General features: G+C 40.6%; 1 protein-coding gene across 24 annotated transcripts in view; it reads left to right on the top strand.

Moving 5' to 3' along the window:
* Positions 1-26,898, top strand: part of CDK19 (cyclin dependent kinase 19) — a 205,404-nt gene that overhangs the window by 116,932 nt on the left and 61,574 nt on the right. The gene's annotated exons all lie outside the window — the stretch shown is intronic.

Genomic DNA, 26,898 nt, shown 5'->3' with positions numbered 1-26,898 from the left:
GTATTTTTAGTAGAGTCAGGGTTTCACCATGTTGTCGAGGCTGGTCTTGAACTCCTGACCTCAGGTGATCCACCTGCCTTGGCCTCCCAGAGTGCTGGGATTACAGGTGTGAGCCACTGTGCCCAGCCCCAAGTTTCTGAAAAGACATTATTTCATTCTTTTTTATGACTGAGTAGTATTTCATGGTGTATATATACCACTTTTTTTTTTTTTTTTTTTTGAGACAGGGTCTCACTTTGTCACCCAGGCTGGAGTGCAGTGGCATGAACATGGCTTACTGCAGCCTCGACCTCCTGGGCCCAAGCAATCCTCCCACCTCAACCCCCTAACATACAGGTATGTGCCACTATGCCTGGCTAATTTTTTGTAGAGATGGGGTTTTATTATCTTGCCCAGGTCAGTCCTGAGCTCCGGAAATCTGCCCACCTTGGCTTCCCAAAGTGCTGGGATTTCAGGTGTGAGCCACTGCACCTGGCTATCTACCACATTTTCTTTATCCACTCATTGGTTAATGAGCACTTAGGTTGGTTCCATATCTTTGCAGTTGTGGATTGTGCTGTGATAAACAAATGTATGCAGCTGCCTTTGATATAATGACTTCTTTTTCTTTGGGTAGACACCTGGTAGTGGGATTGCTGGATTGAATGGTGGATCTATGCTTAGTTCTTTAAGAATTTTCCATACTGTTTTCCATAGAGGTTGTACTCATTTACATTCCAACCAGCAGTGTTAAGTATTCCCTTTTCACCATATCCACAACATCTATTGTTTTTTGGCTTTCTTAATGGCCATTCTTGCAGAAGTAAGGTGGTATCTCATTGTGGTTTTCATTTTCATTTCCCTGATGATTAGTGATGTTGAGCATTTTTTTCATATATTTATTGACCATTTGTATATCTTCTTTTGAGAAATGTCTGTCATTTGCCCACTTTTTGATGGAATTATTTGTTTTTTTTTCTTGCTGATTTGTTTGAGTTCCTTGTAGATTCTGGATATTAGTCCTTTGTTGGATGCATAGTTTGCAAATATTTTCTCCCATTCTGTGGGTTGTTTACTCATGATTATTTCTTTTGCTGTGCAGGAACGTGTTAGTTTAATCAGGTCCCATTTGTTTATTTTTGCTTTTTTTACATTTGCTTTTGGGCTTTTAGTCATGAATTCTTTGCCTATTCCAATGTCCAGAAGGGTTTTTTTAAGGTTATCTTCTATAATTTTTATGGTTTCATGCCTTAGAGTTAAGTCTTTGATCCATCTTCAGTTGATTTCTGTATAAGGTAAGAGATGAGGATCCAGTTTCATCTTCTACCTGTGGCTTGTGAATTATCCCAGCACTTTTTGTTGAATAGGGTGTCCTTTCCCCACTTTATATTTTTGTTTGCTTTGTCGAAGATCAGTTGACTGTAAGTATTTGGCTTTATTTCTGGGTTCTCTATTCTGTTCTGTTGGTCTGTGTGCCTATTTTTATGCCAGTACCATGCTGTTCTGGTAACTATAGCCTTGTAGTATAGTTTGAAATTGGGTAATGTGATGCCTCCAGCTTTGTTCTTTTTGCCTAGTCTTGCTTTGGCTATGTGGGCTCTTTTTTCATTCCATATTAATTTTGGGATTGCTTTTTTTTTTTAGTTCTGTGAAGAATGATGACGGTATTTTCATGGGAATTGCATTGAATCTATGGATCGCTTTTGGCAATATGGTCATCTACACAATATTGATTCTACCCACCCATAAGCAGGGGATGTGTTTCCATTTGTTCATGTCATCTATGACTTCTTTCAGCAGTGTTTTGTAGTTTTCCTTGTGGAGAGCTTTCACCTCCTTGGTTAGGTATATTTCTCCCTTGGTTAGCTATATTCCTAAGTATTTTTATTTTATTTTTTTGCAGCTGTTATAAAAGGGGTTGAGTTCTTGCTTTCATTCTCAGCTTGGTCACTGTTGGTGCATAGCAGTGCTACTAATTTGTGTACACTGATCTTGTAATTTGAAACTTTATTGAATTTATTTTTTATTTTTATTTATATTTATTTAATTTATTTATTTTGAGACAGAGTTTCGCACTTGTTGCCCGGGCTGGAGTGCAATGGCTCAATCTCAGCTCACTGTAACCTCCGCCTCCCGGGTTCAAGCAATTCTGCCTCAGCTTCCTGAGTAGCTGGGATTATGGGCGCCCACCACCATGCCCAGCTTATTGTTTGTATTTTTTTTTTTTTTTTGAGATGGAGTTTCGCTCTGTCACCCAGGCTGGAGTGCAGTGGCGTGATCTCAGTTCACTGCAACCTCCACCTCCTGGATTCAAGCAATTCTCCTGCCTCAGCCTCTCGAGTAGCTGGGATTACAGGTGCTCACCACCACACCTGGCTAATTTTTGTATTTTTAGAAGAGACGGGGTTTCGCCATGTTGCCCAGGCTGGTCTCAAACTCCCGGCCTCAAGTGATCCGCCCCACCCTCAGCCTCCCAAAGTGCTGGGATTACAGGCATGAGCCACTGCGCCTGACAATTTTTTGTATCTTTAGTAGAGGCGAGGTTTTGCCATGTTGGCCAGGCTGGTCTCGAACTCCTGGCCTCAGGTGATCCGCCTGCTTCAGCTTCCCAAAGTGCTGGGATTACAGACGTGAGCCACCACACCCGGCCTAGTGAATTTATCAGATCTGGGAGCTTTTTGGATGCATCTTTAGGGTTTTCTAGGTATACAATCATATCAGCAAGCAGCGACACTTTGACCTCCTTTTTACCAATGTGGATGCCCTTTCTTTCTTTCTCTTGTCTGATTGCTCTGGCTAGGACTTCCAATACTGTGTTGAATAGAAGTGGGGAAAGTGGGCATCCTTGTCTTGTTCCAGTTTTCAGCGGAAATGCTTTCAACTTTTCCTCATTCAGTATCATGTTGCCTGTGGGTTTGTCATAGATGCCTTTTATTACCTTAAGCTGTGTTCCTTCTATGCTGATTCTGTTGGTGGTTTTAATCCTAAAGGGATACTGGATTTTTTCAAATGCTTTTTCTGCATCTATTGACATGATCATATCATTTTTGTTTTTAACTATGATTATGTGATGTATCACATTTATTGACTTGCATATGTTAAACCATCCCTGTATCACTGTTATGAACCCACTTGATCATGGTGTATTATCTTTTTGATATGCTGTTAGATTTGGTTAGCTAGTATTTTGTTGAGGATGTTTGCATTTATGTTCATCAGGAATATTGGTCAGTGGTTTTCTGTTTTCAATATATCCTTTCTTGGTTTTGATATTAGAGTGATATTGGCTTCATAGAATGATTTAGGGACGATTTCCTCTTTGTCTATCTTTTGGAATAGTTTCAGTAATATTGGTACCAATTCTTCTTTGAATGTCTGATAGAATTCAGCTGTGAATCCATCTGGTCCTGGACTTTTTTTGTTGGTAGTTTTTTTTTTAATTACTATTTTAATCTCAATACTTGTTATTGGTCTGTTCAGAGTTTCTATTTCTTCCCAATTTAATCTAGGAGGGTTGTATATTTTCAGGAATTTACCCATATCCTCTAGGTTTTCTACTTTGTGCGCATAAAGGTGTTCATAGTAGCCTTGAATAATCTTTTGTATTTCTGTGGTATCGGTTGTAATATCTCCAGTTTCATTTCTAATTGAGCTTATTTCGATCTTCTCTCTTCTTTTCTTGGTTAATCTTGCTAATGGTCTATCAATTTTGTTTATCTTTTCAAAGAACCAGTTGTTTCATTGATCTATTGTAAATTTTTTTGTTTCAATTTTATTTAGTTCTGTTCTAATCTTTATTTGTTTTCTTCAGCTAACTTTGGGTTTAGTTTGTCCTTGTTTCTCTAGCTCCTTGAGGTGTGACTTTAGGTTGTCAGTTTGTGATTTTTTCAGACATTTTTAGGCATTTAATGCTATGAATGTCCCTTTTAGCAGTGCTTTTTCTGTATCCCAGAGGTTTTGCTAGGTTGTGTCACTATTATCGTTCAGTTGAAAGAATTTTTAAATTTTCATCTTGATTTCATTGTTGACCCAAAGGTCATTCAGGAGCAGATTATTTAATTTCCATGTATTTGTATAGTTTTGAGGCTTCCTTTTGGAATTAATTTCCAATTTCCTTTCTCCTTTCCTTTCTTCTTTCCTTTCCCCTTTCCCCTTTCCCCTTTACCCTTTCTCCTTTCCTTGTCCTACTCTCTGGCTCAGACTGGAGTGCAGTGGCGCCATCTCAGTTCACTGCAACCTCTGCATCCTGGGTTAAAGTGATTCTTCTGCCTCAGCCTCCTGAGTAGCTAAGATTACAGGCACCTGCCACCATGCTTGGCTAATTTTTCTATTTTTAGTAGAGATGGGGTTTTGCCATGTTGGCCAGGCTAGTCTCGAACTCCTGACCTCAGGTGATCTGCCTGCCTCGGCCTCCCAAAGTGCTGGGATTACAGCCATAAGCCACCATGCCCAGCCAATTTCCAATTTTATTTTACTGTGTTCTGAGAGAGTGCTTGATATAATTTCGATTTCCTTAAATTTACTGACACTTTTTTGGGGCCTATCATATGGTCTGTCTTGGAGAATGTTCCATGTGCTAATGAAAAGAACGTATTCTCCGCAGTTGTTGGGTAGAATGTTCTGTAAATATCTGTTAAGTCCATTTGTTCTAGGGTATAGTTAAAGTCCCTTGTTTCTTTGTTGACTTTCTGTCTTGTCTAGTGCTGTCAGTGGAGTATTGAGATCCCCCACTATTACTGTGTTGCCATCTATCTCATTTCTTAGGTCTAGTAGTAATTTTATAAATTTGGGAGCTCCAGTGTTAGGTGCATATATCTTTAGGATTGTGATACTTTTCTGTTGGACCGATCCTTTTATCATTATATAATGTCCCTCTTTGTCTTTTTAAACTGTTGTTGCTTTAAAGTCTGTGTTGTCTGATATAAGAATAGCTATTCCTGCTGGCTTCTAGTTTCCTTTTGCATGGAAACATAGTTTCCTTTTGCATATCTTTTTCTACCACTTTACTTTAAGCTTATGTGAGGCCTTATGTGTTAGGTGAGTCTCTTGAAGACAGCAGATACTTGGTTGGTGGGTTTTTATGCATTCTGTCATCCTGTATCTTTTAAGTGGAGCATTTCAGCCATTTACATTCAACATTAGTATGGAGATGTGAGTTACTGTTCCATTCATCATGCTAGTTGTTGCCTGAACACCTTGTTTTTTTTTTTTTTCATTGTGTTATTGTTTTATAGGCCCTGTGAGATTTATGCTATAAGGAGGTTCTATTTTGGTGTATTTTGAGGTTTTTGTTTCAAGATTTAGAACTCCTATTAGCATTTATTGTAGTGCTTGCTTGGTAGTGGCGAATTCACTCAGCAATTGCTTGTTTGAAAAATACTTTATCTCCCCTTCATTTATGGATAAATATTCAGGTTTCTCAGGCTATGGGTGGGGCCATTGAGCTCCCAAGCATTTATGTCTTTTGTCTTCAGCTACTTGGGCAGGTAGAGAAAAACCATCAGGTGGGGGCAGGGTTAGGTGGGTCTGAGCTCAGGGCAGGACTTGCTGTGGCCAGTATGGGGGATGGGGTGGTTCTTAAGCCAATGGGATTATGTTCCAAGGGGAATTATGGCTGCCTCTGTTGTGTCATTCAGGTCACCAGGGAAGTAGGGGAAAGCCAGCAATGACAGGCTTCACCTAGCTCCCACACAGCCAGCAAGGCCAACCTCATTCCTGTTGTGCCCCACTAACAGCACCAAGTTTATATCCAGGCAGCCAGCCTACAGGGCTGCACTCTCACCCCAGGGCATAACTCCACTGAGAAAGCAAGCAGGGCTTTCCAGCCTTGCCCCTTCCCACCTGCTGGAGACCGGGAGTGCCTGCAGGGCTCTTTCCACTGCTTCTTCTACTTTTATATTTTGCTTAGCTCACTAAATCCATTTCGGCTCTAGGTAAAGCTAAATCCTTCTCCCATGATCTGGATTTTCAGGTTCCCCAGTGAGGATATGTGTTCGGAGGCAGACTTTTCCCTCTCTCACACTTTTGGAACTGCAGTGGCCAGCTGCTTCTTTCAAAGGGTCTGTGAATTATTTCAGTTTTCCTGGTACGCTCCTGCAGTGAGTGGTTCTTGGAGCAAAAGTTCACAGTGTGAGTCTCCACACGCTGTTCTGTCTGTCCAAGTGGGAGTTCCACATTAGTCCTGTCTCCTATCTGTCAGATTTTAACGCTTTTGCTCACTTTTGCTTTACATTTGTGTGGAATATCTTTTTTCACCCCTTTACCTTGGGTTTATTATTATTATTATTTTTTGAGATGGAGTCTTGCTTTGTTGCCCAGGCTGGAGTACAGTGGCATGATCCTGGCTCATTGCAACCTCCTTCTCCCGGGTTCAAGTGATTCTCCTGCCTCAGCCTCCCAAGTAGCTGGGATTACAGGTGCCCACCAACATGTCTGGCTAATGTTTGTATTTTTAGTAGAGACTGGGTTTCATCATATTGGCCAGGATGGTCTTGATCTCTTGACCTTGTGATCTGCCCGCCTTGGCCTCCCGAAGTGCTGGGATTACAGGCATGAGCCACCATGCCCAGCCAGTGTGTCTTTCATTTCCAGAAGTTCTGATTGATTTTTCTTTCTTTTTTTTTTTAAATAGAGATTGGGGGCTGGGCACAGTGGCTCACGCCTGTAATCTGAGCATTTTGGGAGGCCGAGGTGGGTGGATCACAAGGTCAGGAGTTCAAGACCAGCCTGACCAACATGGTGAAACCCCGTCTCTACTAAAAATACAAAAATAAGCCCGGCATGGTGGCATGTGCCTGTAATCCCAGCTACTCAGGAGGCTGAGGCAGGAGAATCACTTGGACTCAGGAGGCGGAGGTTGCAATGAGCCAAGATCATGCCATTGTACTCCAACCTGGGCGACAGAGCGAGACTCCATCTCAAAATAAAAAGAAAAAAAAATAATAATAAAATAAAATAAAATAGAGATGAGGTTTTCTCATGTTGTCCAGGTGGGTCTTAAACTCCTGAGGTCAGGTGAACCGGGAGCCTGCCTTGACCTCCCAAAGTTCTGGGATTACATGTGTAAGCCACTGCACCTGGCCTAGGTTTTCTTTCTTTTTTTTTTTTTGAGACGGAGTCTTGCACTGTCGCCCAGGCTGGGGTGCAATGGCATGATCTCAGCTCACTGCAACCTCCACCTCCTGGGTTCAAGCGATTCTCTTGCCTCAGCCTCCTGAGCAGCTGGAATTACAGGTGCCTGCCACCACACCCGGCTAATTTTTTGTATTTTTAGTAGAGATGGGTTTTCACTATGTTGGCCAGGCTGGTCTCGAACTCCTGACTTCATGATCTGCCCGCCTTGGCCTCCCAGAGTGCTGGGATTACAGGTGTGAGCCACCCCATCTGGCCTCGGGTTTTCTTTAAGATGTCTATCTCTTAGAAAATTTTTCATTCATATCCTGGATTTTTTAAAAAAAATTTCTTCATGTTGGTTTTCACATTTCTCTGGAATCTCCTTGAGTGGCTTAATAATTAACCTTTTGGATTCTTTATCTGATATTTCGAATATTTCATCTTGGTTTGGATCCATTGCTGGAGGGCTAGTGTAATCTTTTGTGGATGTTGCTGAGCTCTGTTTTAGCATATTACCAGAATTATTTTTCTGGTTCCTTGTCATTTGGGTAAACTATCTTTCCTAATTATTCTTGAATTTATTTTTTATTTGACTTCTTATAAAATTTCTTTTTCCCTTCCTTAAGGATGTGACTTTAATGTTTATAGTTTATTATAGCCTAATTTGGCTTTTGGTATTTTCAGGGGTGATGACTCTATATGAGTTCTGTCATTATAGAGAGTCTTTGATGACTGTCTCAGATGCTGGTTGTAGTAGCAATGTGCTCAGTGTGTGAGCAAATTCATTGTCCCCTATAGGGTTGGAATGGCAGTGGTCTCTTGAAGCTTATCTTATTCCTTTGTGGTGTGGACTTACTTATTTATTTTTTCCTCAGTATTTTATTTACTAGGGTGACTATTTTAAGCTTCAGGCCAGTAGGGGAGGTGTCCTTGGGTAGAAACCCATTGTGCTTAAGCAGTTGGGTAAATGCAATAGCCAATGATGGGCAGAAGTCACAGCCTTGACAGAGGTGGCTGGGGAAGCTTTCAGTGGAATGCACTGAGGTCTTACGGGGGAAAGGTGGGAGCCATCTCAGCTCCCCTGCCAGGTCAGCAGGGAAGCTATCTATCTCCTAGACCCACTTCTGACCCAGTAGTCCGGCTATTTATCAGATGGGCGCTTCTTCATCTGCAGGAATGTTGATGTTCTGAGTAGAGAGGAGTTGTGACTCTACCTCTTATGGAAGCCTGAACCTGGCGGATACTCCTCCTGTGGGGATGCAGTCACCATGAAGAGTTCCAGAAAGGCTGTCTATAGGTGCACACATACTGAGCTCCTGTGGGGGAAGCCCTAACTGTCTGCAGTGTTGAACGAGGGGGAATAGAAGTCCCCTTCTCCAAGACCCTTCATGAGCACCAGGGCCACCTGACTGTTGGGGTAGAGCTGCAGACTTTCCCCACTGAGCCCAGCACTGCAACTATGCCTCTGCTGAAAGAAATTTACCACTAGTGGAAAGATCTGGGACTCAAAGCCTGCTGTCGCAATGATTTTGTCCCACGGGATGTTCCTTTGATATGGTGCACTTCCCCTTCCCCTAGGAGTAGGAGTCCCTGAGAGCCAGATTACTGTGAATGCTGTTGCTCCTGTGGGTCTAGCTGCCCAGTGGGGCTGCCACACTCCAGGCTGGTGCTGCAGAATGTCTGCAAAGAATCCAGTGATGTGACCTGTCCTCAAGTCTTTCAGCAGTGGGTACCAGCACCAAGTCTGATGAGGGTGGCCGGGGAGTGACGCAGACTCTGAGATTCCTTAGATATAGATAGCCTTAGTATGTTGGCTTTCTCAAATGCTGATTGTAATAGTAATGAACCTGTCATGTGGGCAGATTCAGGACCTCCTGGTTAGGCAGAGTGGTACAGGCAGTGGTGATGCACAAGTTTTTTCCTTCCTGGCCACAATGTCAATGTTATTCTACCTGGAGATGCTTTAATGGACTGTGTTGATTGGCCTCTAGCCAGGAAGTGACGCTTGCAAGAGAGCACCACCTGTGGTAGTAGTGGTGGGATTTTTACTTGCCTTGTGTTACCCAGGGGAGGTACTCTGATTTTTCAGGTGATGGGTGGGGCCAAAAAGCTCCCAGAAGTTTTTGTCTTTTGTGTTAAGCTACCAGGGTGGGTGGAGGGGCAAAGCCAGGTGGGGGCTCAGTCAGGTAGGTCTGTGCTCTGATTCCCTGCATGCAGGGAAAGCAGCAGCCTCTGTGGGAGTCAGGAGGTGGTTCTCTGGCCTCTGGGGTAATGTTCCAGAGAGGAACATAGCTGCCTCTGCTGCACAGAAGAGTTCATGCAGGGAGTGGGGAGTAGTACGCGGCAGTAAGCCCCACCCAGTTCCCATGCACTTGGCAAGGCAGATCTGACACCCACCGTATTCTGCTAGCAGCAATGAGCTAAGTTCAGGCTGTGTATGCTCAGAACTCAAAACTGCCCCAGGGTATAAGCCTTACCTGGAGATAGCAACTGCCCCTCCCAGTCTGCTGGCAAAGCCAGGGCACCCAGCTCCTGCACTCATGGCTGCAGCACACTTCCCACTCGTCGCGTAGTTCTGGCCAAGGGGGTTTGTCCCCACTTGAGGTTACATTGTGAAATTCAGTTGAGGGCTTCTTTCAACCTGCAGCCACTGCCTGAGTTAGCTGGTTGACTTCCACGAGGTCCCCTGTGAGGTAGAATGGCTTCCCTCAGTCTGCATTGGAGAATGCATGCAAGGCTCTTCCTACTGCTGCTCCTACCTTTCTATTCCTCACCACTCCCTAAATCAGCTCCTGTGCTGGGTGGGGTTAAGTCCCTTCTCTGTGGCCTGGATTTCCAGGTTCCCTGGTGGGGATGTATATCTCGGAGGCAGTCTTTCCCCTTCTCACACTCAGGAGACTTACAGTTTTTTGCCTGGTTCACGGTGTAGGCTGCAGCCTGACACTTCTTTCAAAGGGTCTGTGGATTTTTTCAGGTTTCCTAAGTTCCTGCGTTGCTTCTTGGAAAAAAGTTCCCAGAGTGAGTCTCTACACACTATTTTGTCTTTCCTAGTGGGAGAGGCATGCTAACACTGCCTCCAATCTGCCATCTTGGGAAAAAAAACTTCCCTGCATTATATATATATATATATTTATATATATATATATATATATATATATATATATATATATAGTTTTTTGTTTTTTTGGACATGGAGTCTTGCTCTGTTGCCCAGGCTGGAGTACAGTGGCACGACTCCGGCTCCCAGGTTCAGGTGATTCATACCTGGCTAATTTTTTTATTTTTAGTAGAGATGAGGTTTCGCCATGTTAGCCAGGCTGGTCTCGGACTCCTGACCTCAAGTGATCTGCCCACCTTGGCCTCCCAAAGTGCTGGGATTACAGGCATGAGCCACCATGCCCGGCCTTCCCTGTGTATTTTATTTAAAAGAACCTTTCCCCGTTGTGGGTGTTTGTTTGAAGTGTATCGAAGTATGTGACCAGAACTTACACTGGAGAACATTTCAAAGAGGAGAGTGTATGTGAGATTTGACCCCTCCCTGCAAAAAATATGTACATAATTTATTTTCAAGCAGCTTTGAATAGACAGTAAATATCAAAGCTTAGAAATTCAAGGAAAGCTTACTTTCAGATTAATGTTGTCCTTATATGCACTGCAAAACACAAAATTATCGAAAGTTATGGTGTTACTTATTCTTCATTATTATAATTTAGTGATTTCTAGATTCTTTTTCTAGTCATTGTTTAACATTTACATAAAAGCCACACATGTAATAATATAGCTCTTTTAAAAAATTAAAGTTATCACTCTTAGTGGAAATACCATTTTTAGGATTTATTGATTAAAATTAGTAAATGCTTAGTATAAAAGAAATCATTTATTTCATTGTGGAAGCTCATCCCCCTCTGTGTTTTCTCATAACACGTACCCAGTTTTCTTAGCAGAGTGGGAAGGAAGTGGCATTTTTGTTTAATGGAAACAATACAGTAACTATTTCCTGGACTGTATTTGGGTCAGATCATTTAGCTGCTTTCCTTATTACTACTGTTAAAATTCCTGTGAGGTCTTCAGGAACTACAAATGGATAATTTGTCTGAGCCTTGACTTCACTGTGTTTATCTTCTCTAGAAGCATAGTGATCTAAAATACATTGAATCATTGGTACTGGTAATTTAGCCATTAATAATTAAAACCCTTGGCTGTAATTTGTTAAAGTTAGTACCGTTTCTTGTGTCTGGGGTGGGGTGTCTGACCACTGATAATGCCCAATGTCCTGAAAAGTGGAACTTTCAACATGTGTTAGGTAAGTTCCATCAGAAAGCTGACCTCCTCCTCTCCCTTCAGATCCTCAGCCAGTGCCATCTGGGAGGTAGAGAAAGGTATGAATTCTAGGGGGCTTTACCTGATAGCTTGTTTAGTAAAAGCAGAAAATGCAAACTATATATTTTATTTTTAATTAATTAATTTTAAATGTAGATATGAGGTCTCACCATGTTTCCCAGGCTGGTCTTGAATGCCTGGGCTCAAGCAATCCTCCTGCCTTGGCCTCCCAAAGTGCTGGGATTACAGGCACGAGCCACCGCACCTGGCCGAAACTATGTATTTTAGAAGTGTAAGTTATAAAGATATGGGTTAGGTATAAAACCAAATAGCCCAAGTTTGCACTGACATAAAACTAAGGTTTACTATGGCCACATAGGATAAAATTACACTTTATTATGCTTAATTAATCAAATGTCAATTTCAGATTATTTTTCAAACCTATGATTATTTCCTTGAGAAATCTAATTTTTTTGAATATTTTTGTAGGTGCTTGATAATGGCAGTTTTGAAAATAATATTTTCTCAATATGGAATAAATTTCATTTAACCAACATGTTTGAAAACCAATTCATGTGCTGTTACTTTCATTTACTCATCTAAAATTTGTTGAGTGTCTACTTTGTTAGGTCCTGTGCTAGATGATTTTATTAATATTCATATGGAAAGATAAGAGATACACCCTATCATGTAGTGATGGAAATCTGCCATAGCAAATTTAGAATAAAGTAGGGATTTTATCTGATGTTTGCACCCAGAAGATGAATAGTTAAGGAGTTCTTCTAGCGTCTGTGTATTCATGATATAATGAAAATAACTGCCAGCACTCATTTCTGCGGATTAATGCTCAAATTCTCAATTTTCTCTTCTTTCCAATAAGGCACACTTCCTAAGGAGCATCTTTTCTGACTTTCGTGACTAGGTTAGGTTTCCTACATATGCACTCTGTATTTTTCCTTAATAGCCTCACCATAACTGTAATTTAAAAATTGTCCATTTTGTCTCCTCTTCAGTTCCTTTTAGGCTGTAAAGTCCCCAAGGCTCTCAGTGCCTCAAATATGCTTGGCACTCAAATGTTTTCTAATGGTAGATTTTTAGACTTTTTTTTCCCATTGCTATCTGCTGGGTATTTTCCATCATGCTTCTGCCTCATTCCCATGTCCCAGGGCAAGGCTTCATGGGACGTAATGGGCAGAATTCTGTGCAGTGACGACTTAGAAGCCAATTCATGATGATTGCATATGGAGCATCCTGAAGGTAAAGGCCATAAATATGCCAATTATGATACTCCCTTTTGCAGGGGAAAGCCCACTTGTCCTTAACTTGATCTTAGTCACCTGCCATATTTTTGGTTAAAATCTTTACAGTATAGTTTTAGCTTGAGCCTCAGGTCCTCCAAAATAAATTATTTACAGGAAAAATAGTTTTAACCTTTGGGGTGAATAGCTTTGAATGGTCTATTTAGGAGTTTTAACTTTGAAGCCATCTAAAATTTCGAAGTAGGAGAGTTAACAATTTATCAGACTTTTTATCTTAGGAAGATATTCTGATGTCAATGCACAGAGTATATTGGAAGAGATAGGAGATGGATTATCATTTAGCCAACATTTGTTGAAAATCTACATGTGTTTGGCTTGTGCAAGACAATGGAAATGTATAGATGGAAGACACAGTCCCTGCATCTTACAATCAGTTAGGGGGAGACAATTATACTATGTCATAACTTTATTTAATTAGCAGTGTGTTAAGGGTAATTCAGTATGGATGGGAATATAGAAGAGACACTTCAGAAGAAGAGTTTCAGGGAAGGCCTCTTAGAAGAAGTGATAAATGAGTTCTTTCTAAAAAGTAAGTAGGCATTTATCAGGCAAAGAAGATAGGAAATATGTTTCTGTACCTTTCTAGGCAGAGAGAAGAGCACCTGTGTATATACTAGTTAAGGGTTTATTTTAATTATTAAGGTGAGAATTAATGAATGATATTTAAGAAGCAGAGTATGTAGCACTTGGTGAGTGAACACTGGTTATAAGGTTTTCTTTTCTTTTTTTTTGAGACAGAGTTTCGCTGTGTCGCCCAGGCTGGAATGCAGTGGCACAATCTTGGCTCACTGCAACCTCTGCCTCCTAGGTTCAAGAGATTCTCCTGCCTCAGCCTCTTGGGTAGCTGGGACTACAGGCACAAGCCACCATGCCTGGTAATTTTTGTATTTTTAGTAGAGATGGGGTTTCGCCATGTTGGCCAGCCTGGTCTCTAACTCCTGACCTCAGGTGATCCACCTGCCTCAGCCTCCCAAAGTGCTGGGATTACAGGTGTGAGCCACTGTGCCCGGCTGATGATAAGGTTTTCAGCCTGCCTTGATGATTGGGAAATGTTGGCATCATTGCAGGTATAGTGAACACACTAGGAGGTAAAGTTGGGCAAGTGATACTCAGTTTTGGATCTGTGGATTTTGAGTTACAGTGGGATATTCTCTTGGTTGTATTGTATGATGCATCTTGGGAAATTGATGTCAGTTTAGAAGTGACATTAGGGCTAGAGATTGAGATTTGGGATTCTCCATAGAAGGAGCAGCTAAAGCTCAGGTCCATGGGTAAGATGTTAAGAAAAACCGTGGAATGGAGAAGGACAAGAAAACTAGGGACAGAATTTGGAGAATAAGTCGATACTTTTTTCTTTTAAGCCAGAATCTAAATAAGGAATTTTAGGTTAGTTTCACCCACGTCCCCCACCCCTTATTCCCCACCCCCCAACCCCACCATTCTATTTCAAGGAGAGAAAAGGATAAATAAGAAGGACATAAACATTTGTTAGTAGTTGATTATCGAAATCCCAAGGGATTGAAAGACTGCCTAGGGTCTTATAGCAATGCAAAATCAACAACAACAACAAAAATAAATAAAGAAGACTACATAGAGTCAAGTGCAAATTTCATTTTGTTTAATTGTCAAGGTAGGAAGGTTTTTGACAAGGAGGGTTGCAAGCAAAAGTTTACTTAATGAATCAGTAAATGAGTTAGAATACCCCTCAGAATTCCAGGTAATTAAGATTTTACTTTGTAAACTCTTTGTTTTAGTTTGTATCTGTTTCATTTTTCATATTTAAATTGTGTATATTCAGAGTGCCCTTGATTTATAAGAAGTATATCCAATTTTCTCATGTGGGATATGTTAATAAAAGATTAAGGCTGGGCATGGTGGCTCACGCCTGTATTCTCGGCACTTTGGGAGGCTGAGGCAGGTGGATCACCTGAGGTCAGGAATTTGAGACTAGCCTGGCCAAGGTGAAACCCCATCTCCACTAAAAAAAAAAAAATACAAAAAATTAGCTAGACATGGTGGCATGTGTCTGTGATCCCAGCTACTCGGGAGGCTGAGGCAGGAGAATCACTTCAACCCGGGAAGTAGAGGTTGCAGTGAGCTGAGATCACGCCACTGTACTCCAGCCTGGCAACAGAGTGAGACTCTGTCTCCAAAAAAAAAAAAAAAAAAAAAAAAAAAAAAAAAAAGATTAAATACTTATACTAAAAAAGAATAGGTATGCTCTCATAGTCAAGGTGATGTGAATTTCTTATTTATCGCAAAGCTTACTTGGTTTCAGATATCTCTCTTAGACCAAGTACATGCAGAATTTAAAAGTCAGAGAGAAAATGAAACCAGATTGTTGAAAAATGGGAAAGGAAATAACTTTCATATAGCCATTTTATTATTATAGAAACTACTAAGTGGGTGTTTCATGGACTTTGGCAAGGAAATGCTGTGGCATTTTCCAACTCAGCCTCACTCTCTAAGTATCTCTGATGTCAAAGCTAACCGGAGTGGTTAGCATTGAAATTTTCACTTAAGTACAACAATGACAACAGCCACTGTTTATCAAGAACAATGCCAGGCATTCTACGTGGATTATCCGATTTACTCTTCATAACATTCTTGCAAATAGTGGTGGTTAAAAATGATAATAAAAGCTATAATTTGTCAAATGCTTAATTCATTCCAAGCATCGTGCTATGTACTTTTTTTTTTTTTTTTTTTTTTTTTGGAGACAGTCTTGCTCTATTGCCCAGGCTGGAGTGCAGTGGCACCATCTTGACTCACTGCAACCTCCGCCTCCTGGGTTCAAGCGATTCTCCTGCCTCAGCCTCCCGAGTAGCTGGGACTACAGGCGCCCACCACCATGCCTGGCTAATTTTTGTATTTTTAGTAGAGATTGGGTTTCACCATATTGGCCAGGCTGGTCTCGAACTCCTGACCTCAGGTGATCCACCTGCCTTGGCCTCCCAGAGTGCCAGGATTAGAGGTGTGAGCCACCGTGCCTGGCCCACTGTGCTGTGTATTTAATCTATTTATATTAATTTATTCTTTGTGGAAACTGTTTATGTTTGTAAGTAGACATCTTATTCTTCTATGAGATTCAGAAGAGTTAAGCAACTTGCCTTATGTCTTAACTGCTGCTAGTAAGACAGGATTCAAACTCAGCCTCTGATTCTAAAACCTATATTTTTTGCATTTTACTTACTGCCTCACTGTCATTTCAACTGGGTGGCAGTGGGGAACATTGACCTCCCTGGAGCTTATGACTGGTAACCAGGAAGTGTCATTGAAGTAAAATGAAGCAGAAGATTTAGGGCCACCTTGAACCAGAGCTGTGTTAGTCTGTACAGACCCCTTTTCAGAGTATGAGTGCCACCTGCTGGAAGGTTATGATGAATCTCATGTGTTTATAAAGAGCAGCTTCCAAAAGGCCTGTCGTAGGTGTGAAAGTGTCAACTTTCAAATACTAATTCTTAAATTACAGTTTTAGGAGTATTGGAACATTTTGGAATTAGGCAAATCTCCTATTTGCCATAAAACACCCTACTTCATTTACCTTCAGTTCTTTGGGAAGGGGAAAGAGGTGTTAAGACATTTTAAAAAATGATACTCAGTGCTTTCTAAAATAAAGTCGGTGATACTGTTCTCACTGAGGGGAAAGATTGATGGTCAAATGAATCACACTGTTACTTAAAAGAGATCAAAAAAGAATAGAAAATTGGATTTACTTTGAGATAAGTGAGTAATTGAAGTATAAGAGGATCTTTCCATTCAGAATACCCTTGAAAAAGGAGTCAGGGACCCATGAGGGCATCATAGACTTGGAGAACAGAAAGTGAAAAGGGAAGAAAGATGTATAGATAAAAATACGAATGGATTCTGGAATTTTTAGTCTAGTACAGACTCTCTAAATTGAGTCAGGATCTAGAGAAAGTTTAGAATTCTAACTGTAGATTATTTTACATTTAGGACAGTGAAAAGTGGACACTTTAAAAATAGCTACTTACATGCTTTGAAAGGAGCTCAGATAAAATATTGGCATGTTCATTGAACATTCTTCATTAGGCTCCAGTGGGATCATGTTACTATGCTGTGAGTATCTGGCATGGAAGATGTTATCATATAATATGAGACACAGGAAAATAATGGTCTACTTAATTGCTGTTTAAGTATGATTACACGTATTTGTAGTTGTATGATGTCATGTTGAACAAACATTTGTTAGACAAGAGATTAAAGTCCGTTGGTAAAATCTGATTTTGCCAAGAGATGGGGAAAGTACAAGTATGGCCATCTCCTTCTTTCACTGTGTCCCTTCTCAGATAACCACGTAAAAAGAAGCTGAGGTAGTATGATAGTGTCTTATTTTGGTAGGTGGATTTCTGGAAAGTTCTGTCTTTTGGTGTGTGTATGCATTTGTTTTTAAATTATAAGAGTAATGCTCATTGAAGAAAACTTGTAAAATAGAAAAAATAGAAATATAAATTATGCATAATCTCACACCCAGAAATAACTATTGTTAATGTTTTGGCATATTTCTGTTTGTTTTTTGTTTTTTTGGGACAGAGTCTCACTCTGGTGCCCAGGCTGAAGTGCAGTGGTGCGATCTTGGCTCACTGCAACCTCTGTCTCCCGGGTTCAAGCGATTGTCCTGCCTTAGTTTCTCGAGTAGCTGGGACTACAGGCATGCGGTACCACGCTCGGCTGATTTTTGTATTTTTAGTAGAGACGGGGTTTCATCGTGTTGGCCAGGCCAGTCTTGAACTCCTGATCTCAAGACATCAAGTGATGTGCCTGCTTCGGCCTCCCAGACTGCTGGCATTACAGGTGTGAGCCACCACGCCCAGCCCATTTTCTGTTATTTATATCTCTTTATATTTTATTTTATTTTATTTTATTTATTTATTTATTTTGAGACAGAGTCTCACTCTGTTGCCCAGGCTGGAGTGCAGTGGGACGATCTCTGCTCACTGCAACTTCTGCTTCCCAGGTTCAAGTGATTCTCCTGCCTCAGCCTCCTGAGTAGCTGGGATTACAGGCATATACCACCACACGTGGCTAATTTTTGTATTTTTAGTAGAGACGGGGTTTTGCCATGTTGTCCAGGCTGGCCTCGAACTCCTGGCTTCAAGTGATCTGTCCACCTCGGCCTCCCAAAGTGCTGGGATAACAGGTGTGAGCCACTGCACCCAGCCTGTGGTCCTTTTACATTATATCACAACGTTATAGTCTTTCCTCGAGTAATTAAAATATTTTAGTATATATATTTGAGGCTACAATATGTGGCTATTTACCATAATTTACTTATCAGTTTTCTTATTATTGAACATTTAGGTTGTTTACTGTTGTTGTTCATTTGTTTCTTTCAGTAAACAGCAGTAGAAAAGTTAACTTCTTTGTTTTTTTCAGTAAATAGAGGTAGTGAATACACTCTTGTGTGATGTTTATCTAGAGCCTAGCATTTTCTTAGTAAACTGGCCTTGGACATAACTACTAATAAGGTTAATATCTGCTTCACTTGTGTTCCCCTGTGTCCCCTGTTCCTTTGTGTTATTTTCTTTAGGATTTTGTAGCACTTATTGTGCTCACAGCCCTTTCAGGAAACACCCTCATAGCACTCCTTTGCTCTTCGAATTATACACCAGGTTAAAGATCCCATCCTGAGATATTCAGAGCTGTGTTGCTGCTCTTTACCTCAAGCCAGCACTCTTACTCTTCTGGTAGAGTAGGTGCTAATTTAAAGAAGTCTTCCTTTTTAAGCCTAAAGTAAATGGAGCTTGTGGAGGGTTAGCGTCCCTGGAATAATTATTTTAGATATTGTCTATTCAATTTGTTGAAAACAAAATCATTTAAAACACCTTTTGAAAAAGAATAACTTATGAAAGGGTAGCAAAGTTTTATTAGGTTACAGGCCATTACTAGTTATTTTGTGAGTAAGAACCAGTTAAGTTGAGTAGATTTAATTTATTTGACAAATATTTATTGAATGCTTATTATGTGCTAGGTACCATTTTATGCATTGGAGATATAAAGTCAACAAAAACCTTTGCCTTCATGGAGCTTATATGTTAGTGGAGAGAGACAGACAATAAATAACATATAAACAGTTTCATGTCCATTTAATAGCTTCATGTCAGACAATAAACAGCTTCTTGTCAGTTTAAGTGACATATTTCTGTACAATGAGTATTAAATGATTGTTTTCAAAAAAGGTAAAATTATGACTGTTATACAGGTATAAGATGAACACATTTTAATGATTTTATTTAACTTTCTTTTTTTAAAAAAATTTTTTTATGTTTTTAGAGACAGTTTTGCTCTTGTTGCTCAGGCTGGAGTGCAATGGTGTGATCTTGGCTCACTGCAACCTCCGCCTCCCAGGTTCAAGGGATTCTCCTGCCTCGGCCTCCTGAGTAGCTAGGATTATAGGCAACCACCACCACGCCTGGCTAATTTTTGTATTTTAGTAGAGATGGTGTTTCACCATGTTGGCCAGTCTGGTCTCAAACTCCTGACCTCAGGTGATCTGCCCTCTTTGGCCTCCCAAAGTGCTGGGATTACAAGCATGAGCCACTGTACCTGGACTTTTTTTTTTTTTTTTTTTTAGAGACAGGGTCTCACTCTGTCACCCAGGCTGGAGGGCAGTGGTACGATCATAACTCACTGCAGCCTTGAACTCGTGGGCTCAAGCAGTCCTCGTACCTCAGCCTCCCTAGTAGCTGGGACTACAGGCCTGCACCACCATGCCTGGATAATTTAATTTAATTTATTTTTTTGTAGAGATAGGGCTCTTGCTGTGTGACCAGACTAGTCTCAAACTCCTGGCCTTGAGTGGTCCTCCTGCCTTGGCCTCCCAAAGTGCTGGAATTACAAGTGTGAGCCACTACATCCAGCTTATTTAACTTTTTGAATGAAGGAACCAAGCTGGTATTATAGCCCGTTCAAAGGAGAAACTTTAAAACAGGTACATGTACAGATCAGGAATATTGAAATGGATATGCAAATTGAGGCAAAACCAGCTTCTTCCACTATTGGGGAGGGAAGTCAGTGAACCTCTACCGGACAGCACAGAATTTGTATGCTTATAGTTGAGAATTATTCTGCATCGTTATCAGTTACGTGTAATGTACAGAGTTGTAAAATAGCTTCTCTAGAATCAGAATCAGGTAACTGAAAGGATGTGCCCCTAACAATGCATTTTTTTCTATTGAATTACAAATAATTTTTCTACCTGAGTTACTAGAAAGCTTTTGATTTTCTACAGTTTCTTTAGAATTGTAGATAAGGGATATAGAGTTATGGTATGTTTGAAAGTGTTAGTACTTGCAGAAAGATAAAGTGCAGAATGGTGGTTACGATTTTAAATAGAAAGGCTAGGGAAGACTCACTGAGGAGGAGATATTTGGGAAAAGAGTTAAAGTAGATGAGGTTTTTGCCTGAATAACTGCAATGATGGAGTTGCTATTAACTGAGGCGAGGGAAGAGCAGTGGGAATAGAGGTACTGGAGGTACTGGAATAGAGGGTAGTGGAGGTAGAGAGCGCAACATCAGTTTTGGCTTTTAGACATTCAAATGGAGCTCTTGAGGCAGCTGGATACACATAGCTGGTGTTCAGGGGAGATGGGTGGACTAGAGGTAAACATTTGGGAGTTAATGCATATGGGTGACATTTAAAGCCCGCAGACTAGATGAGATCACTTAAAGAGCTCTTTCAATGTGTCAGGCATTGTGCTAGTCCCTAGGAATATAGAAATAAATTTTAAAATGTCTTTCTGGGCTAGTGTGGTGGCTCACACCTGGAATCCTAACATGTTGGGAGGCCGAGGCAGGAGGATCACTTGAAGCCAGAAGCTCAAGACTAGCCTGGACAACAAAGTGATACCCCATTTCTACAAAAAAATTAAAAAATCAGCTGGGCATGGTGGCTCACACCTGTAGTCTCAGCTACTGAAGCTAAGGCAGGAGGATGGCTTGAGCCCAGGAGTTTGAGGCTGCAGTGAGCTATGATCGTGCCACTGTACTCCAGCCTAGGAGACAAAGTGAGATCTTGTCTCAAAATAAATAAGTTAGTAAGTAAAAATTGTATTTGTCTTCAAGAACCTTATGGTCTAATGCAGGAGGAGGGCAGGGGAGAGATGCAAACAGTTAAAACATTGAAAGATACTCTCATATAATTCAGTGAGGCCAAATCTGAGAGTCATAAAACATGTACAGAAGGTAATCAAAGGGTGGTACCTTTTCTAACAGCTGGCTTCTCCACTGACCCATTTACCCTACCATGTTGCCAGTGATACTAGAGAACCTCAATGGTGACACTTCTTCTTCTTCTTCCTTTTTTTTTTTTTTTTTTTTTTTTTATGTTGAGATGGAGTCTCTCTCTGCTTCCCAGGCTGGAGTGCAGTGGCGCCATCTCGGCTCACTGCAAGCTCCGCCTCCCAGGTTCATGCCATTCTCCTGCCTCAGCCTCCGGAGTAGCTGGGACTACAGGTGCCCACCACCACGCCCAGCTAATTTTTATTGTATTTTTAATAGAGACGGGGTTTCACCATGTTAGCCAGAATGGTCTTGATCTCCTGACCTCGTGATCCACCCGCCTTGGCCTCCCAAAGTGCTGGGATTACAGGCATGAGCCACCGCGCCCGGCCAATGGTGACACTTCTGCATGGCTTACGAGGCTCCTTTTATATGGTCTTTGCCTCATCTCTTGCTTTGATTCCTTAGACCTGTTCATAGTGACAGATGATCAGTTAAGGATTTTTGAAATATCACTCCTGGCTGCAGAGTGAAAGGTGAATTAGAAGAAGTAACAAAATAGATATAGGTAACATTAGTTTGCTATTTCTTTGCCTCAGTCGGCCTTCATGTTGATATTTAGTGACTTATAGAAACCCATAGGGTAGAAAAAGCATAAGAGGTACACAGAAATAGAAAGTGCATATTGACGCTCTAGAAAATGCAAATTTGGGGATTAGGGAAGAATTTCTAGTAAATGCATGTTGTTGTAAACTTTACACTCTTCCCTCTTACACAGGCAGACTTTAGAGATATTGCAAGTTTGGTTCCAGACCACTGCAGTAAAGCAAATATTGTAATAAAGCAAGTCACTCAAAGTTTTTGGTTTCCCAGTGAAGTCATATTTATTATACTATAGTTTACAGTATAAATATACACTGCTATAAGTGCCCAGTAGCATTATGTATAAAAATGTATATATCTTAATTAAAAAATACATTATTGCTAAAAGGTGCTAATGATTATCTAAGCCTTCAGTGAGTCATAATCTTTTTGCTGGTGGATGGTCTTGCCTCAGTATTGATGGCTGCTAACTGATTAGAGTGGTGGTTGCTGAAGGCTGGGGTGGCAATTTCTTAAAATAAGACAATAATACAGTTTGCTGCATCAATGAACTCTTCCTTTCTTGAAAGATTTCTCTGTAACATGCAATGCTATTTGATAGCATTTTACCCGTATTAGAACTTCTTTCAAAATTTGAGTCAGTCCTCTCAAACCCTGCCACTACTTTACCAACTAAGTTTATGTAATATTCCAAATTATTTGTTGTTATTTCAGTGGTGTTTACGGCATCTTCACCAGGAGTAGATTCCATCTTAGGAAATCACTTTCTTTGCCCATCCATAAGAAGCAACTCCTTATCCAAACCTGTTTGATCATGAGATGGCAGAAATTCAGTTAATCCTCAAGCTCTACTTCTAATTGTTATTCTCTTGTTATTGCTACCACATCTCATTTACTTCCTCCACTGATACCTTGAACTCCTCAAAATTATCCATGAGGGTTGGAATCAACTTTTTCCACATTCCTGTTAATGTTGATGCCTTGACCTCCTTGAAGGAATCATGAATGTTTTTAATGGCATCTAGAATGGTGAATCCTCTCTACAAGGTTTTCAATTTACTTTGCCCAGATCCATCCGAGAAATCACAATCTATGGCAGCTATAGCTTCATGAAATGTATTTGTTAAAGAATAAGACTTGGAAGTCAAAATGACTTCTTGATTCACGGGCTGCAGGATGGATGTTGTGTTAGCAAACAGGAAAGCAGCATTAATCTCCTTGTACATCTCAATCAGAGCTTTTGGGTGACCAGGTGCATTGTTAATGAGCAGTAATCTTTTGAAAGGAATCTTTTTTCTAGGTAGTCAGTCCGAATAGTGGGCTTAAAATGTTCGGTAAGCCATGCTGTCAACAGATGCACTGTCATCTAGGCTTTGTTGTTACATTTATGGAGCACAGGTAGAGTAGATTTAGCATAATTCTTTTTTTTTTTTTGAGATGGAGTCTCATTCTTGTTGCCCAGGCTGGAGTGCAATGGCACGATCTTGGCTCACCACAACTTCCGCCTCCCAGGTTCAAGTGATTCTCCTGCCTCAGCCTCCTGAGTAGCTGGGATTACAGGCATGTGCCACCACACCCGGATAGTTTTGTATTTTTCGTAGAGGCAGGATTTCTCCATGTTGGTCAGGCTGGTCTCGAACTCCCGACCTCAGGTGATTCACATGCCTCGGCCTCTCAAAGTGCTGGGATTACAGGCGTGAGCCACTGTACCCGGCCATTTAGCATAATTCTTAAGGGTCCTAGGATTTTCAGAATGGTAAATGAGCATTGGCTTCAACTTCAAATCACCAGTTGCATTAAACCCTAGTAAGATAGTCAGCCTGTCCTTTGAAGCTTTGAAACCAGGCATTAACTTCTCTCTAGCTATGAAAGTCCTACACGGAATCTGTTTCCAATAGAATTCTCTTTTGTCTACATTGAACATCTGTTGTTTAGTGTAGCCATCTTCATCAATGATCTTAGCTAGATCTTTTGGATAACTTGCTGTATCACCTTGCACTTTTATGTTATAGAGGTGACTGCTCTCCTTAAGCCTCATGAACCAACCTCTGTTAGCTTCAACCTTTTCTTCTGCAGCTTCCCCACCTCTCTCAGCCTTCACACATTGAAGAGAATTAGGGCCTTGTTCTGGATTAGGCTTTGTCTTTTTTTTTTTTTTTGAGACAGAGTCTCGCTGTGTCGCCCGGGCTGGAGTACATTGGCGTAATCTCAGCTCACTGCAACCTCTGCCTCCTGGGTTCAAGTGATTCTCCTGCCTCAGCCTCTCGAGTAGCTGGCATTACAGGTAACTGCCACTACGCCCAGCTAATTTTTTCTATTTTTAGTAGAGACGGGGTTTCACCATGTTGGTCGGGCTGGTCTTGAACTCCTGACCTCGTGATCCACCTACTTTGGCCTCCCAAAGTGCTGGGATTATAGGCGTGAGCCACCTCGCCCAGCCAGCTTTGTCTTAAGGTAATGTTGCAGCTAGTTTAATCTTCTATCCAGATCACTAAAACTTTCTCCCTATCCACAATAAGGCTGTTTTGCTTTCTTATCTTTGTGTGTTCAGCAGAGTAGAACTTTTAATTTCCTTCAAGAACTTTTTCTTTGCATTCACAACTTGGCTAACCTGGTGCAAGAGGCCTAGCTTTCAGCCTGTTTGAACTTTCAGTGTGCCTTCCTCAGTAAGCTCAATCATTCTAGCTTTTGATTTAAAGCAAGAGATATGTGAGATTCTTCCTTTCACTTGAACAGTTGGAGGCCATTGTAGTTTTATTAGTTGGCCTGATTTCAATATTACTGTTTCTCAGACAATAGAGAGGCCCGAAGAGAGGGAGAAAGATGGGGGAACAGCTGGTGGGTGAGGCAATCAGAATACACACAACATTTATAGATTAAGTTTGCCATCTTATGTGGGTGCAATTTGTGATGCTTCAAAACAATTACAGTAGTAACATGAAAGATCACTGATCACTGTAACAGATATAATACTGAAAAAGTTTTAAATGTTGTAAGAATTACCAAAATGTGACACAGAGACATTAAGTGAGCTTCATGCTGTTGGAAAAATGGTGCCAGTAGACTTGGTTGATGCAGGGTTGCCACAAACCTTCTACTTGGGAAAAACACAGTATCTGTGAAGCAACGAAGTAACTATCTGTATGACATATGGAAAGGAGACCTAGGCCAGGCACAGTGGTTTACACCTTGTAATCCCAGCACTTTGGGAGGCTGAAGTGGGAGGATTGCTTAAGGCCAGGAGTTCGAGACCAGCCTGGACAACATAGTGAGACTCTATCTCTACAAAAAAAGTTTTTTTTTTTACAAAAATGACCTATATGGTGGTTCCTCAAAAAATTAAACATAGAATTACCATAGGATCTAGCAATTTCACTTCTGGGTATATATACAAAGGAATTGAAAGTGGGGATTCAAATAGTTATTTATACATCAATATATAGAGAACATTATTCATAATAACCAAAAGGTAGAAACACCCTAAATGTCTATTGAGGGGCAAATGGACAAACGAAATGTGGTCTATACATATGATGTAATAGTATTCAGCTTTAAATAGGAATGAAATTCTCATACATGCTACAACACAAATGAACCTTGAAGACATTATATTGTGTGAAAAAAAGGCAGACACAAATGGGCAGACACTGTATGGTTCCACTTATATGAGCTACATACCAAGAACAGTCAAATTCATAGAGACATAAATTAGATAATGGTTATCAGGAGCTGGGGGTAGGGGGCAACCTGGAGATATTATTTAATGGTATAGATTTTCATTTTGGGATGAAAAAGTTCTGGAAATACACAGTGATGATGGTTGTACTTAATCCCATTGAACTAGTATAAGTAGTGGGATTAAGTAAATATACTAAGTATATCTAGTATACTTAAAAATGGTTGAAATGGTAAATTTTACATTATGTATATATTTTACCACATTAAAAGAGGTGTTCTAGAAATACCATGCTACTGTAAAAAAGAACAAGAAATATTATTTTTATTTTTTTCTTTAAAAAAATTTTTCTTTTATGCCAAATCACTTCTCACCTGAAGGAAGTATTTCTAATATTGATATTGTCCTAATATTAAGAGATTTCCAAGATAGAGTAAGGGTAAAAAAACAAGCAAAGTGCAGAGCAGTGTGTATATTATGCTATCTTTTGTGTAAACAATGGAGGATAAAATATATATTCATATTTGTTTTTATTTGCATTAAGAAACATTGCAAGGAAAATAAGCAATTAATAAAAGTTGTTACCTCCAAGGAAGCAAGAGGAGTGGTAGTGAGACATTTCAATATATATCCTTGTATATACTTTGATTTTTGAACCATATGAATGTATTATCTAGTCAAAACAATTTTTTTAACACAGGACTTAAAATGAATTTATTCTAGTGGGATCAACAATTGGAAGTCACAGAAAATGTAGTTTTTTAGAAGTGTTGATTAAATATTGCTACTGTGACAACCACTTTCCCAGGCAAGCGAGGTCCAGGAATCAGGGATCTGTGCCAGTGTTGGGTGTTTCAAGAGCCTGGTTTAGATGCGGAAGTGGAGTTCTACTTTCCCATCTACTTCAGGCTGCAAAGAGAACATATTTTGCATAGGTAATAAAGGCAAACTCTCTACGTTCATCAATATCAAGGAGTCAGAAAGAAGGAGACAGTCATTGTGCCTGGGGTGAAGTCTCTTGCCACAGTGTAAGTGCTTCAAGGCTGGCCATAGCAATGGGGTCATTAAAAACAGGGTTTGCCAGAGCCAGAGACCCTGAAGTGTTCAAAATGGCAAACTCTCTAGATTTTGGGAGGCCAAGGTGGGCAGATCACTTGAGGTCAGCAGTTTGAGACCAGCCTGGCCAACATGGTAAAACCCTATCTCTACTAAAAATACAAAAATTAGCCGGGCATGGTGGTGCGCACCTGTAATCCCAGCTACTCAGGAGGTTGAGGCAGGAGAATTGCTTGAACCTTGGAGGCAGAGGTTGCAGTGAGCTGAGACTGTGCCATTGCATTCCAGCCTGGGCAACAGAGCAAGACACTATCTAAAAAAAAAAAGTTACTGAAGTTATTAGAATGGGTAAGCAGTTTATTTTTCTCTGCCTCATTGATCTGTTTATATGTCTGTCTTCCTTACCACATTGTGGGAATTGAAGACATGAACTTTAGCTGTAGTGGAAAAAGCATGGACTTTGCAATCAGGCAGATCTATTTAAGTCCAAACCCCTTCTCTTTCTAGCTATTTGACTTTGGTCATGTTATTTTTATCACACTGAGCCTTGGGTTCTGTGCATCATAAAATTGTTCTAAAGATTAAGTGAGA

The sequence above is a fragment of the Pan troglodytes genome, chromosome 5 (genome assembly GCF_028858775.2).
Source record: "Pan troglodytes isolate AG18354 chromosome 5, NHGRI_mPanTro3-v2.0_pri, whole genome shotgun sequence".
Taxonomy (NCBI): Eukaryota; Metazoa; Chordata; class Mammalia; order Primates; family Hominidae; genus Pan; species Pan troglodytes.
The sequence above is the reverse complement of the archived record's forward strand: the minus strand, read 5'-3'. Positions and strand labels throughout refer to the sequence as shown.